At 33.5% G+C, this 15,606-nt stretch overlaps 1 pseudogene; it reads left to right on the top strand.

Moving 5' to 3' along the window:
* The first annotated feature begins 14,276 nt into the window (after positions 1 to 14,276).
* Positions 14,277 to 15,394, top strand: LOC116582146 (annotated as a pseudogene).
* Positions 15,395 to 15,606: the final 212 nt, after the last annotated feature.

The raw sequence follows: 15,606 nt of genomic DNA, 5'->3' as shown, positions 1-15,606 counted from the left end.
TTACAGAGAATATTGCTAGTGAAGTGTGGAAGCTAGAATTTGTTTGGTTTTGTTTTTAACCTAATCTTGGATGTGACATTCCATCCCTTTGGCTGTATTTTATTCATTAGAATCAAAGAATTAGTTTTGGTAACATTCAAAGGGAGATTATACAGGGGTTTGAATACTAGGACTCAGGAATCACTGGGAACCATTTTAGAAACAGCCTACCATAAGGCGCATAAAAACACAGTACTAACTCAGAGAAGTTGTTAAATCTGTTAAAATGGAGACAAGAGTTGAAAAGAAGTAAGCTGTGTTTGAACTATGGGTGGAAAATTGTATAGTAGTTAAAAAGTTATTTTGTTTTATGTGTTTATTTATTTATTTATTTATTTGCACAGGGGAAGTATAGTTAAAACATAGAGGGAAGAAGAAAAGGCATACCTGGAAGCTGTAACAATATGGGGAAAATATGCTGAGTCATAAAACTATGAAGGTAGGTTAGAGACAAAATTAAGGAATAACCTACCTTAAATTTTGGAAGTCCTGGACAAATTTGAGTAATTGATAAAAAATAATTATACTGTCCTCAGAAGAAAATTGCACATAAATATAGCATTTGTTGCTCTTCTGAAGTAATCTGTGGATCCAGGTTAAAAACAAATAATCCTCAGGCCCCACTAGGTTAATTAGGCCCAGGAAAATTATGAAGGTCATTTTTACTAAGAAATTGAAATTGTGTCCTACAAGTTTTCTGAAGAAACTTAAAGGAGGGCAGTGAGTTGATGACATTTTCTAACAATGGGCGCAATGTCACCATCAGATAGGAGGAAAAGAGACAAGTTATGAAGTGATTGTAGTAATCTAGGTAATAAGATAAAGAGATCTGACTTGGGCAATGATAGCTAGATAGAAAGACTAACCTTGACAAGAGATGATCAATTGGACTTGTTGGCTCATTTAAAGTTTGAGTGATACAGAAAGGGGAATGAGAGGATGAAAGAATATAGATTTCTGGTTTTACAAGCTGGGTGATAACACTGAGAGAGATAAGATACATTTGGGATGAAACAACAAAAAGTCATCATCATATTATGTGTGCATAGTAACAAATGTATCAATTTTTAGATACAAAAGAATAAATATAATATTGATAATAACATATATACTTATATTCGGATATTTCATAAATAATATTGTTTAAGTGCAGCTTCTGCCTGTAATAGAAATACAAATCATGATCTACATGGTATCTGGAGGAAATAAGAATTGACAGGGACCTTCTACAACAGAAATGAGATACAAAAATACCGAGAATTCCCAGTGGTTCTCTTAGAATATTGTAGACTAAATTAATTAATGGAATTGCACTTCTTAATTTAATTAATGAAGTTTGCAGCCAGAAAATAATGGAGTTTGCAGCCAAAAAAAATCTTTCTGTTATTACTCTGACATTCATTTGACTTCCATAGGCCAAATGATATTTCAAATCACCCTACACTTGGCATTAATTTCATTCTTTCCTTCTCCACTTCCAACTCACTTTGAAATACCCAACTGGGCTATGGTGGACAAAAAGAATAAAAAGGCATAGAGGTCTGAATTGCTTTACTCCCCTTGGCAATAAAAAACTGATGGTATTTTAAGAATCATGGCCATGAGGATCACCAGAAGTCTAGGTTTTAAAATCAGTTCCCTGTCCTTGTGTTCTCCAGCCATCTCCCTTAACCTCTGACAGTTTTAGGGATTATAATTTAGAGAGAAATATTTTGACCCTTATAGATGCATTTCACAGTGACAAAGTGCCATATGAATTCTGATACTCTTTCATTTGAGCTTTGACCTGAGAATGACTTCAGTTTAATTCACTAGAAACATTAGGGCCATTTGGCTGAACCATTAACAATAAAACATATGTTTACTAAGTTCTTCTGTTAAGAATTCAGTAACGAATATAACATTTATAACACTTATAAACTATGGCTATATTCTTCAAGAACTATAAACCTAGTAAATGCAGTAAGAGTATATTAATAATTATTAAGAAAATTTATAAACGTAACATTATTAATATAAGTAAAGTATGATGATGGTCCAGAGAAAGAGACATCATACATATCATTAGGAATTCAGAAACGTTTCATTTAGTAGGTGGCATGTGGCCATTTGTGGGAGACAAGGTTTTTGAGAAGTAGAAATAGTGCAGAAGAAATAGAAACCATAATCTTAAGACTTAGAGATATATCACTGTTTAGTAGTTTTTCTAAGGAAAATGAAAGATGAGATTGGAAAGAGTTGAAGTAAAATTAATTTATCTTAACTTCCTTGTCATTAAAAGTAAAACAAAATGTTTCTTTTTTAAAAATATTATATTTATTTATTTGAGAGAAAGAGACAGAAAGAGAGAGAGAGAGAATTGGGGGGAGGGGCAAAGGGAGAGGGAGAATGTGGGGCTTAATCCCAGGACTCTGGCTCATGACCTGAGCCGAAGGTAGATGCTTAATTGACTGAGCCACACAGGAGCCCCAAAACAAAAACTTGGTATCTGTTGTAGAAACTGGCTGGCTGTTCACCAAACTTGTTTCCTCTTCCTCTTTTGCATAGAGCTAACCAGCATCCCTTGCAGTTAGATATGGCCATGTGTTTGAATTTTGACAATGATGTACGGTGTGATACTTCCAGAGCTGGCCCCTAAAACACTGAATGCAATCCTCCATGTTATTTCTCCTTCAGAATAAATTTAGAAAACCCACATTACCTGATTTCAAAACTTAGAACAAAGTTACAGTAATCAAGACAATGTTGTCATTGGTTAAAGTATAGAATGATAATGAATGGAATAAAAGAGATACTCCAGGAGTAGACCCACATAGATGATTGATTTCTGACAAAGGTGTAAATATAATTCAATAGAAAAAAGGTAAGTTTTTTGATAAATGGTAGTAAACAATTAGATAGTCGTGTGCAGAAGAAAAAAAGGCCTCAACATATACCTCACATTTTTTATGAAAGTTAAGTCAAAATGGATGTAGGACTGGATGTAAAATGTAAAACTATAAAATTTTAGAAAATATCATAGGTGAAAATCTTTATGATCTTGGGTAATCAGTTATTATACAGGATACCAGGAACATATCACATGAAAGAAAAATTGATAAATTAGACTTCATCAAATTAATACCTTTTGTTTTGTGAAAGAACTATTGAGAGAATAAAGAGATCAGCCACAGAGCTCGAGAAACCACTTGCAAATCACATTTCTGAAAAAGGACTTGTGTCTAGAACACAAAAAATTTTCTAAAAACCAAACAATTAAAAAATGTATAATACTTGAGTAAAAAAAATCTGAATCTGCGTCAAGGCACATATTTTGATGATGCATAAGCATATAAAAAGATGTTCAAAACAGGCAATCATTAGGGAAATGTAACTTAAAACCACATGACATACAAGTATATATTATTAGCATAACAAAAAATGCAACACAAAAAACCCATATAATAACAAGTGGTAGTGAGGATTTGGGCAGCTGGGACTCTCACATTTTGCTGATATGAATATAAAATGATAGAGCTGCTTTGGAAAACAGATTGACAGTTCCTTATAAAGTTAAACATACACTTGCCATATGACTAGATAATCCTCCTCCTAGGTATTCATGCTAGAGGAATGGATACCTATAATCACATAAAAACCTGTTTATGAATTATAGAAGCCTTATTCTTAATTACCAGAAATTGAAACCAAACCATTTGTATTTTAATTGTTGAATAATAAACTTTGAAACATCAATACAATGGAACAGTGGAACAGAGATAAGACTTTGATCTGACTTCTCAGAAACCATGCAAAGCAACAGAAGAATGGAATGAAGTATTTAAAGTATTGAGAGGGGGAAAAAAAAAACAATCTAGAATTCCGTACTTTACAAAATTATTCCTTAAAAAATAAAGGAGAAATAGGATTTTCTCAAACAAAAAAGTAAAGGATTTTGTTGTTAGTAGACTTGCCTTCCAAGAAGTTGGAAGAAGTTCTTTTTGGGGTGCCTTGGGGGCTCAGTTAAGTGACGGCCTTCAGTTCAGATTATGAATCTGGATTCCTGGGATTGAGTCCTGCATCTGGTTCCCAGCTCCGTGGGGAATCTGCTTCTCCCTCTGACCTTCCCCCCTCTCACGCTCTCTCACTCTCTCTCAAATAAATAAATAAAAAATCATTAAAAAAAAAGAAGTTCTTTTTGGAAAAGGACAATAATATGAGTCAGAATCTTAGATTTACATAAAGAGGATCAATGAAGAAATAAGTAAAGATAAAATAAAACCTTTTTCTTTTTCTTAATTGAGCTCACAGATAACAGTTGGTTCAAAATAATTAAAGCAACGATGTAGTCAATTATTTTTGTGTATATATATATATACACTTAATGGCTTCATATTTTATGTATGCTTACACATAGTTAAAATGAATAAAAGCAATCAGAATGAGGAAATTAAGATTATTTGCTATTATAAGGTAGTAATACTACTTGTGAAGTGGTATAATGTTATTTGAAAATGAACTTGGGTTGGTTATAAATGTGTACTGTAAAATCTAAAGCAACCACTAAAAAAGTTAAGATAAAGGAGTTTACTTGGTAAGTTAAAAAAAAAAGAAGAGGGAAAATGGAATCATACAAAGTGTTCAATTAAAACCAAAAAAAGTAAAAAAAAAAAAAAAGTGTGGAAGATGGGTGTAAAAAAGAAAAAGGACAAGAAATAGGAAACAGTAGCAAATATGGTAGGTATTAATCCAACTATACCAATAATCACTTTGGATATCAGTGGTCTAAACACACCAATTAAAAAACAGAGGCTGTAGATAAAAAAAAAAAAAGACCCAAATACAAGAAACACAGTTTATAAAAAACACATATATATTTAAAGTAAATGGATGGAGAAAATTATACCATGCTAACACTAATAATAAAGAAAACAGGAGAGCCTATATTAATTTTATACAGTGAAGACTGCAAAGGGATGAAAGTTATGAAGGATAAGGAAAGGTATTACATAAAAATAAAGGGTCAATTCTCCAAGAAGACAAATAATTCTTAAAACAAAGAATCAAACGACAAAAGGCAAAAACTGATAGATCTATTTCACCTTTTCCGAAAGGTGAAATAGATGAATGTACTACCATAGTTGGAAACTTCAACAGCCCCTTCTTAGAAATGAACAGATCCAGCAGAAAGAAATCAGTAAGGACATAATTGAACGCAACTATATTATCAATAAACTGGATATAATTAGCATTATTATATACTACTTCAAATATATACTACTTCATCCAACAATAGCAGAATATACATATCTCAACCTTGTAGAGAAATTCACCAAGATTCTACATTCTGGACTATGACACACATCCACAAATTTAATAGAATAGAAATCATACAAGGTCTAGCCTCAGAGCATAATAGAGTAAAACTAGAAATTTATAATAGAGAGATAACTAGAAAATCTTAAAGCGTACAGAGATTAAACAACTCACTTCTGATTGACAGATGGTTTAAGGAAGAAATCTCAACAAGAGAAATAAAAATATTTTGAACTAAGTAAATATGAAAACAAGAATTATTAAAATTTGTGGGATACTGGGAAGCTGTGCTTTAAGACAATTTATAGCACTGAATGCATATATTAGAAAAGAAGATGTAAAATCAGTAAATTAAATTTTCACTTTAGGAAACTAGAAAAAGAAGAGCATATTAAATCTAAAGTAGGTATAATAAAAGAAATAATAAGCATAGAGCAGAAATCAATGATATTGAAATCAAGGAATCAAAAAAGCAAATCAATAAAACCAAAAGCTGGTTCTTAAAAAAGATCAATAAAATTTATAAGCTTCTAGCCAGGAAAAAGAGAAAAGATACAAATTACTAATATTATAAATGAAAGAAGGGATATCTATCACTACAGATTTCATGGATATTAAAAGGATCATAAAGGAATAATACAAACATCTCTATGCCCACAAATTTGAGAGCTCTGATGAAATGGGCCAATTCCTTGAATGATATAACCTGCCAAAACTTGCACAAGAAGAAATAGATGATCTAAACAGACCTATATCTATTAAAGAAATTGAATTGAATTAATCATTAATAACCTTCCAAACAAGAAATTACCAGATCCAGATTGATTCACTGATGAAGTCTACCAAACTTTTAGGAAAAAGTTATACCAATTCTCTATAATCTCTTTCAAAGGAGAGAAGCAGAGGGAATACTTCCTAACTCACTATATGAGGCCAGCATTAGTTGAATACCAAAACCAGACAAAAGTATTATATGAAAAGAATACTACAGACCAATATCTCTCATGAACATAGATGCAGAAATCCTCCACAAAACATTAGCAAATCAAATCCAAAAACGTGTAAAAAATTGTATACCATGACCAAATGGGTTTTGTTCCAGATATGCCAAGGTGTTTCAACATTCAAAAATCAATTCATTAAAAGAAAAAAAAATAATGTGATTTATCACATTGACAGACTAAAAAAAAAATCATATGATCATATTAATAAATGCAGAAAGAGCATCTGACAACATCCAACACTAATTAATAACTCAGTAAACTAGGAATAAAGGGCGACATTCTCAATTTGATAAAGGCTCTCTGCCAACAACCTAGAGCAAACATCATTCTTAATGGTGAGAGCTTTGAAGCTTCCCCACTACAATCTGGTATAAGGCAAGAATGCCCCCCCACCCCAAAATCACTCATTTTTAACATTGTCCAGGAAGTGCTTACTAATTCAATATGGCAAAAAAGGAAATAAAAGATACACAGATTGAGAAGGAAGACACAAACCTGACCTTATTTGTTAGGACAGAGAGTGCTCCATTCTGGGAAGCTGTGGTTTCAAAGTTCTATTCCGTAACAACCTCCATGTGACCTTGTGTAAGAGTCTTAAGTCTGTCTCACCACCTGTAAAATGGAGTAATACTATCCTCAGAGAGTTCTCCTGAGGACTACACTAAGTTACAGTACTTGCAGACATTTAGGACGGTGAAAGCATTTGAAGCTTACCACTCAATATTTAAGAGTGATACAGTTTCATTGCGGGCGGTATAACCAATAAGGGAGAGGATCTTTTTGTAAACTTATACGCTTTTCCTCATGACAGGGCATTTTATCTTAAATTAAAAAAATAAAATTTATCTTTCCTAATAAACCTTTTTTGCCTTTCCCCCCATGACTTACTCTGGTCTTCAACCACAAATACCACACAAGATTAAATGAGAAACAGGGAATGAAATAACATGGTTCAAATACATTGAATGAGAGTAGTTCTACTAGTATAATTTTTAAATTAAGAGTATTTTCACGAACCTATTTATGTGCCACTGTATTATTCTACACCTTACAAAATAACATTGGAAAATTTTTTTCTAAAAATAATTTCATATTTTTTCTCCATAATATTGGAAGTATGGCAAATAACTTCTCTTTCACCCCAATGGTGAAAGATAAAGCTCTTGCAAGTAGATAATAATTGGAAAGTAGGATAGTTTATATGCATTTGACAAGGAAATTAATCTTTTATTTGTGAACCAGCCATAACATTGCAAGTTTGGAATGTTGTATTTTTGGTAATAATAGCAATGCTCTACCTGCCTTCATACATTTTACAAGTGGGCACTTATACATTGATTGAGTATTGTGACTGATTACATTTTTGGAATAATTTGATGGTAATGAATCTTTTATTAAAGTTTAATATTCAAATGATATTCTGGTGACTTTCTAGGTACTAACCTAAACAATGAAGTAACAAGATTTAAAAGAATAGCCAAGCTTTGTTAGTAAAAAATACTCTCTGGCAAACATTTGTCTTTCCCTTCCTAAAATGAATAGCTATGCATTTTAAATCTATTTCATGGGAGAAAAAAAAACCTTTAGTATTAATTTAGTGCATAATTTAACAAGGTCACTTCTGACATTTAAAAAACCTTACAGTAGGTGCTAAAGTAAGTTTTTAGGAAATAATATTACCAGGTTTAGGAAAAACACAGTCATCACTTACTATTAAAAGTTCTGCATGTTCCACATTTTACCTGAGCACAAGATATATACAAATCAACGCACCCTCATGTAGCTTACAATTTCTTGATTTGCTATTCCCATTCACATAGACTAATGCTTATAATTTTTTTAACTCTCTAGAAATACTGAAGTAATAAATATGAAAAACAATTCCTCTCTATTTTTTAACTTATAGTCCTATAAAACTCATCCGGTTTAATAAAGAAAGGAGAGCAAGGGAAAGAGAGTGGAGAGGAGAAAGGTTGAGAAGAGCTAGGGAAGGAGGAAGGAAAAGTAAAGAACTACACTGTTAAACTAAAACTTAAACATTCAACTCCAAGTTAAGTTTTGATTTAACCTACTAACGTCTTGATTGAAACTCAAATGCCCATCACAAATATGAATGTCTTTTGTTCCCAACAATTTACAGCATTTTATGGCCTATTTCATTGCATCATAAATGTCATAATGACCAAATGTTCCATGAAATGTCATAAAATGACATGAATTACAGCTCTCATCTAGGTCTACGTCTGGAAAACCGAATTTCTGGCTCACACTCAGGTAACGTGTTTTTTGTGTTTGAAATCTCTGTGTAATGTGACACAGAGATAACTAATTTCACTTTATCGTTAAAATGTACTAAGGTTCTCTCTCAAAAGATAATTCATTTGTCTGGAAAGTATGTACATAACTGGATTAAGTATCTCCCAATTATAATGCTATATAATATTATTTCTTTAAATATCAACCATTTAAAGGTTCTTAAAACCTCATGGTAACAATGTTTTCTGGAATGATAATGCTTTACAACTAATGTTTCATTTTCAGTACTAGGACTTGTGCTGCTCTGGGACATACTAAGGTGTATGAGATTTTATCATACTGTTCAAATTCAGTAATGACTGCCATGTTCTTTGGCCACCCCATCCTCCCATTAATCCTGTGCATGCCAGAATACAATTTGATAGTTTCTTAAACATGAGTAAGGAAAAAGGTCATAATACTGTTATTCACATAATTGTTCTGCCTGTACTGGATTACTAACCCTATTTTCACATGTTGGTTTTACTACTTAACTTTGATCCAGCTGGAAGATTTAGCTTGCTAGCTAGAAACAGTTTTTGAAATGTTAATTTTTAATTTTTAATTTATATCAGCATTCTCTAGCATTTTGCTTCCTTTTTGTCTTAATCCAAACAAAGAAATGATGCCACTGATAGTCAGGATTTTAATGCATCTATTCATTTCTTCAACAAATATCTATTGAGCTCCTACTGAATCTGGGCACTGTGACTTAGAAGAAGAAATAAACATGACAACTGCTTCTGCTTTTATAACACTTATTCAAGATCTCAGAAAGAAATGTGTAATCCTAAATCCAGTTCTAAGTGTCCAGCTTTAGTAAGATAGGGTGTTTTCTACGCAACACCATGACTCCAGACCCACAGAGAAATAACAATCAAATTATTTAAAGCATTTTCAATTCTGCAAGCTCTTCTTATTCTTTTTTACTTCCTAGTGAACTCTCCCTACACTTTACCACTGAAAAAATTACAGGCAACCTAATTTAATCCATCTTCCTCAGTAGGAGAGCATCTTTGTGAACAATTGATACAATTATAACATGAACACATTACTACTTTCAATGTTCCAGTCTCACTCAGCATGTTCATCTGATAGAGGAAAGGAAGGAATAACAGAATGTCCTGAGTAATGTACATCCTGGGCCTCTGCATTTATCTAATTCTCTCTTCTACTCCTACTTCCTCCACAAAACATTTGTCTTACATCTTTCAACACCCAGTTCATTATTCACGACTTGGTTTACTGCCTGCCAATCCTTAGCCCAACATACAATAGTCATCTAATAAATTAACTGATACAACTCTCAAAATAAGCTATAGAAAGTTAAAAAAATATTTACAGACACGTAGTTCACTCCATTTGGCATGAAGACTATTGTGTTTTCCCAAAATAATTATTTACTTCTCTGTAGAAAGACGCTAAAATGATTTTTTAAAAATTTTTTCTTAGGGTTAGACAAAAGAGCCATAAAATAATGGGATTTGTCACACTGGAGGCTTATGTGGTTGGACAATGAATTTTAAGACAAATATAGGTGCTTAGCTTATTATAATGCCCCAAGAGAAAATCCTAGAGCCCAACTCAGCAACAATAGTCAGAGTTTATGTAAGGCAATTTATATATTCCAAGGGGGAAAATTACTACAATGCTTGGGGCACTTTATAATGTGGAAAAATACAGTGAGAAAGATTGTCAGCCTATGCTTCAATAGCACTAAGTATATATGTGACTTATTTCCTTGACTTCAATCTTCATAAAATGAATCTTAATCACCAAAGAAAAGACTAGAAGAAAAATGTCTATTTAAGGGTTTTGTAAAGTTCTGAAACTTGGCATCTGCATTAATTTACCTAAAATCCGCTTGTCATGCCAATGTGCTTTATAATTTTTTCTCACATTTTTTTTTAATGTTTAGCATTTCATTATAAGTCTTACATTTAGGTAAACCTAAACTTTGAACTCCCTGTGGTTTTAAATTAGTAATTCCAACTACAAGAACTTCTGATTCAGGGGAAAAAAATCTACAGAAGAAATACTTCAGTGCTTGAAGTAAAAGTATTGGGCAATAACAAAGGTGATATTTGGCATTGTACAAACAAGCCAATGGAAACATTTACATTATAGAGAGAACAATATATTACTTAAAATTTGCATAACTGTGTCTCCTATATGGTTTGTTAGGTTCTGGTATATCTTTTTAACTTTCTATTTAATGTGGTCTCTTAATGTCATAGTTTTACATTAGCATTTCTTATAATTTTTAAAAAGAAATTCAAATATATTTACAGAATGTTTTATTTCATGAATGGCATAGTGCTAGGGATATTAAAGGATATAAAGATAAAGGAGACATAGTCTATTCATGAAAGAGCTTAAATTGTCTATAAGGATGAAGAGCTCAGCACATTTAATAAAGAGACAAAAAATTCAGACTGAAATATAGTAGGAGATGTTTTGAATGTTAAGTACACTTTTATTTTCAAATATGCTAAAATTTTCAATTGTTAATAATGGAAAAAAAAAAACATTAAGGGTTCATCTCCAAAATATGAGTAACAAGTATATGTGCATTCATTATAGTTCCACTCTTTCTCAGTTCCTTTGTTTTGAAAGAGCAGATCACAGGTAGAGATTTTCAGGCTTTTTAAAACATTTTACACCTTTTCGTATATGTAAAATTTGGTGGTTTTCTCTTTCTTAAGGTTTCCTCTTGAAGTCTAATTTCCTCAAAGACAAAATTAACATTTTAATGTTTATTGTGCAGCTGTACCCTGTGATATTGAAGACTCATGAAAACTGAATGAAAGTCAGCTTGGGCTTGAGTGAGTTGAAGGAATAGCACCCAGATAATAATATTGTTACAGGAAAAGTTTTTCCATATGCTCATTTTATCTTAAAGTCACTTATTGTTTGGGAGAAAATTTATAGTTCAGAAAACTGCTTAAAGAAAACTCTTCCTTTCATTATTTGCACTTGGCCAGATAAAAAGAATTCTCTAACTGCATCACTTTGTTAATTCACTGAACATAAATTCACAGAATATACGCTATGTGACAAAGTCTATGTTAAGTATTGGAAGTACAAATGTGCAGGATCTGGTCTCTAAGCTAAAGGAACTTATAGGTGAGGTTGGGGAAAGCACAAGTTTAAAAAAAAAAAAAATATATATATATATATATATATGTAAATGTAACATGGAAACTATAAATTTTACCAACCCTTCAAGGAAGCTAGAGTTCTTTTTTTAATTCTAAGTTTTCCAGATCTTCTAAAAATTCTACAAGTTGAGCAGAAACCCTGATAGCAAACAATAGGAAGAATGCAAAAAAAGAACATTTTCACATTTAAGCAAAGGTGTGAGTCTTACAGTATTAGTAAGTACAACCTATAAGTGAATTAAAGGAAAAAGACCTCATGAAGGAACCTCATGACTTCAAAAAGTAGTTGATATAAGGAAATCTATTAATATATTTTTTACATAAACAAGTTAAGGAGAAAATAAAGCAGTCTCATCATATTGATAACTATACCAAATCATGTTATGAAGTTTAGTACCCATTAACTAAAGAAAAAAAAATTGTAAACAAGAATGGGATAGTGGGCACCTCTCAGAATACTATTACAAATCATATATTCTGGCAATATGTTCAGAGTTTTTTTTTTTTACAGCAATCAGGAACAATACATGCATGGTTACTTATATCTCCTCTTCAGTGTTGTACTAGATATTTGCCTAAATGTAAATAAACATCATCAATAAATTAACTTCTGTTAAACTCTTATCTAAGTCTTTTTCTTCAACAGTATATCATGTGTTCTTAAACCTTAGATCCTAGGATTCATCTTGAGTTCCTTTATGATGAAGATTAGGTTGGATTTTAAATGACTTTCCCCCCAAAGAATCTTAAACATGTCTTTTGCAGTACAAAAGAATTAATAAATTAATTGCTTGTTATTTAGAATGCGTTTTCCTGTAGAAAACTGTTTCTAAACTAGTATACAAAACCTATTAATACTAGGGAATGAACTTAATGAAAAAAAGAATGAAACTACATTCTATGTAAGTGAAATACAGAATCCCCAAATAGTGAAATAAAATACTGTTGTGCTACTAATGAGATATATGCATAAAAAATATAGTGGAAATTTTTTGATTTTTCCATAGATGCTTGTATTTGAAGCAGTTTCTAGGCCATTAAAAGTCAATGGGACTTCATTGTTTTGTTTTTCATGTATGATTTCACTTCAAAAGTCAATTTTTTAAATTTTTGAAAAATTATTTTAATTATTTGAAAAGAAGTTTATATTTATCAATTGTGATGCCAGTCTTTCACTAGATTATAACAGATTTTTCAAAAAATAAACAAATGATTGAATTTATGTAACTGAGGAAAAGTCAGAGGACAGACAACAGGGAATATACTAGAATGAGATAGTTTCATATAATACTGAAATAAGGAGGACCTTTCTGGAGAGTATTTGCACCACTGTGTTGAGAGAGAGGAAGAATGATGAGTTAGTTAGTTCTTTTGTCAGCCACTAGGTTCTGTCAGCAGAGGTCACCTTGGTTATGGTCCAAAGCAGGTGTGAATAGTCAGGATAAATGTGGAGATATGCAAATAGTCATTTGAAACTACAGAACATTAACCTGATGCACACTAGCAAAGTTTTGACAACAGCATAACCAAATGAACTAATATTTCTAACAATTTTGCTAGAATTAAAATGCATGGATTAGCATGCTACTGCCAAATTTTAGTGGTCTGTTTAACCAGCCTTAGGCTAACTTACTAGAATGAATATATATATATATATATATATATATATATATATATATATATATATATAAATTTTGGAGTAAAAGCTAACTTAAATGTGTTTCATCTTTCCTTTTAATTGAGCTGTGTAGGACTCGCCTTGTTAAAAAAAATTATAATCCATTCAACATACCATTCTTGGAGTATCTAGTATTGGCATTCAACAAAATACACATAGTTTTTGTTGTCTTAGAAATATATTAAACAAGGAAACAGAAATAAATCCAAAGCTGAAATCTGTAAAAAATGCAATGAAGGAAAAGAATAGGATGCAATAATATACATTAACAGGGAGAACAACTTTTAAGGGAGGGGTTTATAGACGGTCTTGTTCAAATGGCATTTAAGCAGCTGTCTGAAAGGGGACTTGGAGTTATCCATGTGCAGAAAGAGAGGATGTACATTTCAGGCAGAATGAATAGTGCATTAATAGTAATAATAATAACAATAATAATAACCACCAGCTTAGATGAAGGAAGAGCTAGTGGAAACATTCCAGGTTGGCTGGAAGGTATTTGAACAACTGGAGAAAAGAAGGAGTAGAAGTTGAAGCCAAACCATGAAGTTTTATAGTATTCTGAATATAATGAGGAAGGTAAGGCTGTGATAATATTGTAGCCACTTTCCCCACCAGCTTTGTTCTCTGAGGCGGCAGCGGCTGAAGACGGGAGTTGTCTCCTCGGTGGGGGCCACGGCGACAGGTGAGAGTGGGCGCAGTCCAGGGAGCTGCCCGAGCTGCCCCCGCCTCGGTCATCGCCCTGCAGGGCTACTGCCCCAGAGCAGATAGACGGCCGTCCCCCTGCCTTCCACCCCAGGCTCCAGCATGCCCTCCATCACAGGGTGGCTGGCCCTTGCTAGCTGCTCGACTTTTGCGTTTTCTCCACCACCTAAGCCTTGTCTCCTGAGTCCGTGGCATTATGGTTTGAAAGAAATAGCATTAAAGGAGCCATGTGACCAATTCCGTTCCGTCCTCCCACACTGAGGCCTGGTTGGCATGTGCAGAGAGGAAAATACAGCCAGAAAACTTAGTTTTCTAGAAGGGAAAGCGGGAGAAGAGAAACAAGGTCTTAGACGTTCCATTTTTTTTTTTTTCTTTTTTTAAAATTCTGCTTTGACAGTGGTGGCAAAATACTCTAATCTGAACGTGGTCTTTCTGTTAAAAGAGAAGAGGTGGAATTTTTTTTTTTGTCCTTTCGATTCCAGCCTTTTTGCCCCATGACAAAGCATAAATCATGGACGCCAAAAAATAAGGTGGATCTCAGGGACCCTGGAGAAACTGAGACACTTATATTCTTCCCCTGGAGGGAAGGGTAGGTGTTTTTAGCCCTCTCTGGAACTTCAAAGGAAAACGTGAATTGGGTGCCATGGAAAGGAGACAAGGCCAAATCTGAATCTTTGGAGCTGCCCCAGGCATCACCCCTCACAAACCTGACCATGAGAAACAGCAAGGAGCTGTGTGCCCTGCTTGCCCTCAATAACCTCTTCCAGGAAAGTGAGGTCTTCATCCCAGAAGTGCTGCAAAAGATTTTCTGGAGGGTGTCTCCAAACACCATGGTGAACCCCCCTCCCCCCAAGAAGAGCATGAGCAGAAATGGGAACTACCAGGTGAACATCATTATGGCAGCACGTTAGACCAAAGGCTATGAAGCTGTGTAGCGAGACAAGCCCCAGGAGGTCAGTGCCATGTGAGCCGCATGAATCTGCCCTCAGCCTGTGCTGGGGTCCACTAAAGTTGCCTCTCCGAAGACAGGATTGGATCCGCGTTGGAGGGGTGGGAAGTGCCTACAACAACCCAGACTCCCAAGTGAAGATACTTGGATAGATTTGAGGAGAGAGCAAGTTCAGGAAACTTCTAAAACATCACTCAGGAAAGAACTGTGAATCCTGCTGGTGGTGCCTGAAGAGGTGGGAGCCCATTAGAGTTGGAGGGCTGAGGTGTAATGCAGTTCTACCCAACCTTCCCTCACCTCAGCCCCCTAAGTCCTGTATAATGTGTTGGGACCTCTACAGCAGGTCTGCCCCTGCCACTTTTCCAAACCTCTCATTGGGTTTTTCCCTTCAGATTTGACAATGAGGGTAAAAAAAAAGTCTAAGGAAGTCAGCTTTTTTTTTTTTTTTTTAAGATTTTATTTATTTATTTGCCAGAGAAAGAG

The sequence above is a fragment of the Mustela erminea genome, chromosome 2 (genome assembly GCF_009829155.1).
Source record: "Mustela erminea isolate mMusErm1 chromosome 2, mMusErm1.Pri, whole genome shotgun sequence".
NCBI lineage: Eukaryota > Metazoa > Chordata > Mammalia > Carnivora > Mustelidae > Mustela > Mustela erminea.
Note: the sequence above shows the minus strand (reverse complement) of the source record. Positions and strands in the feature narration are given on the sequence as shown.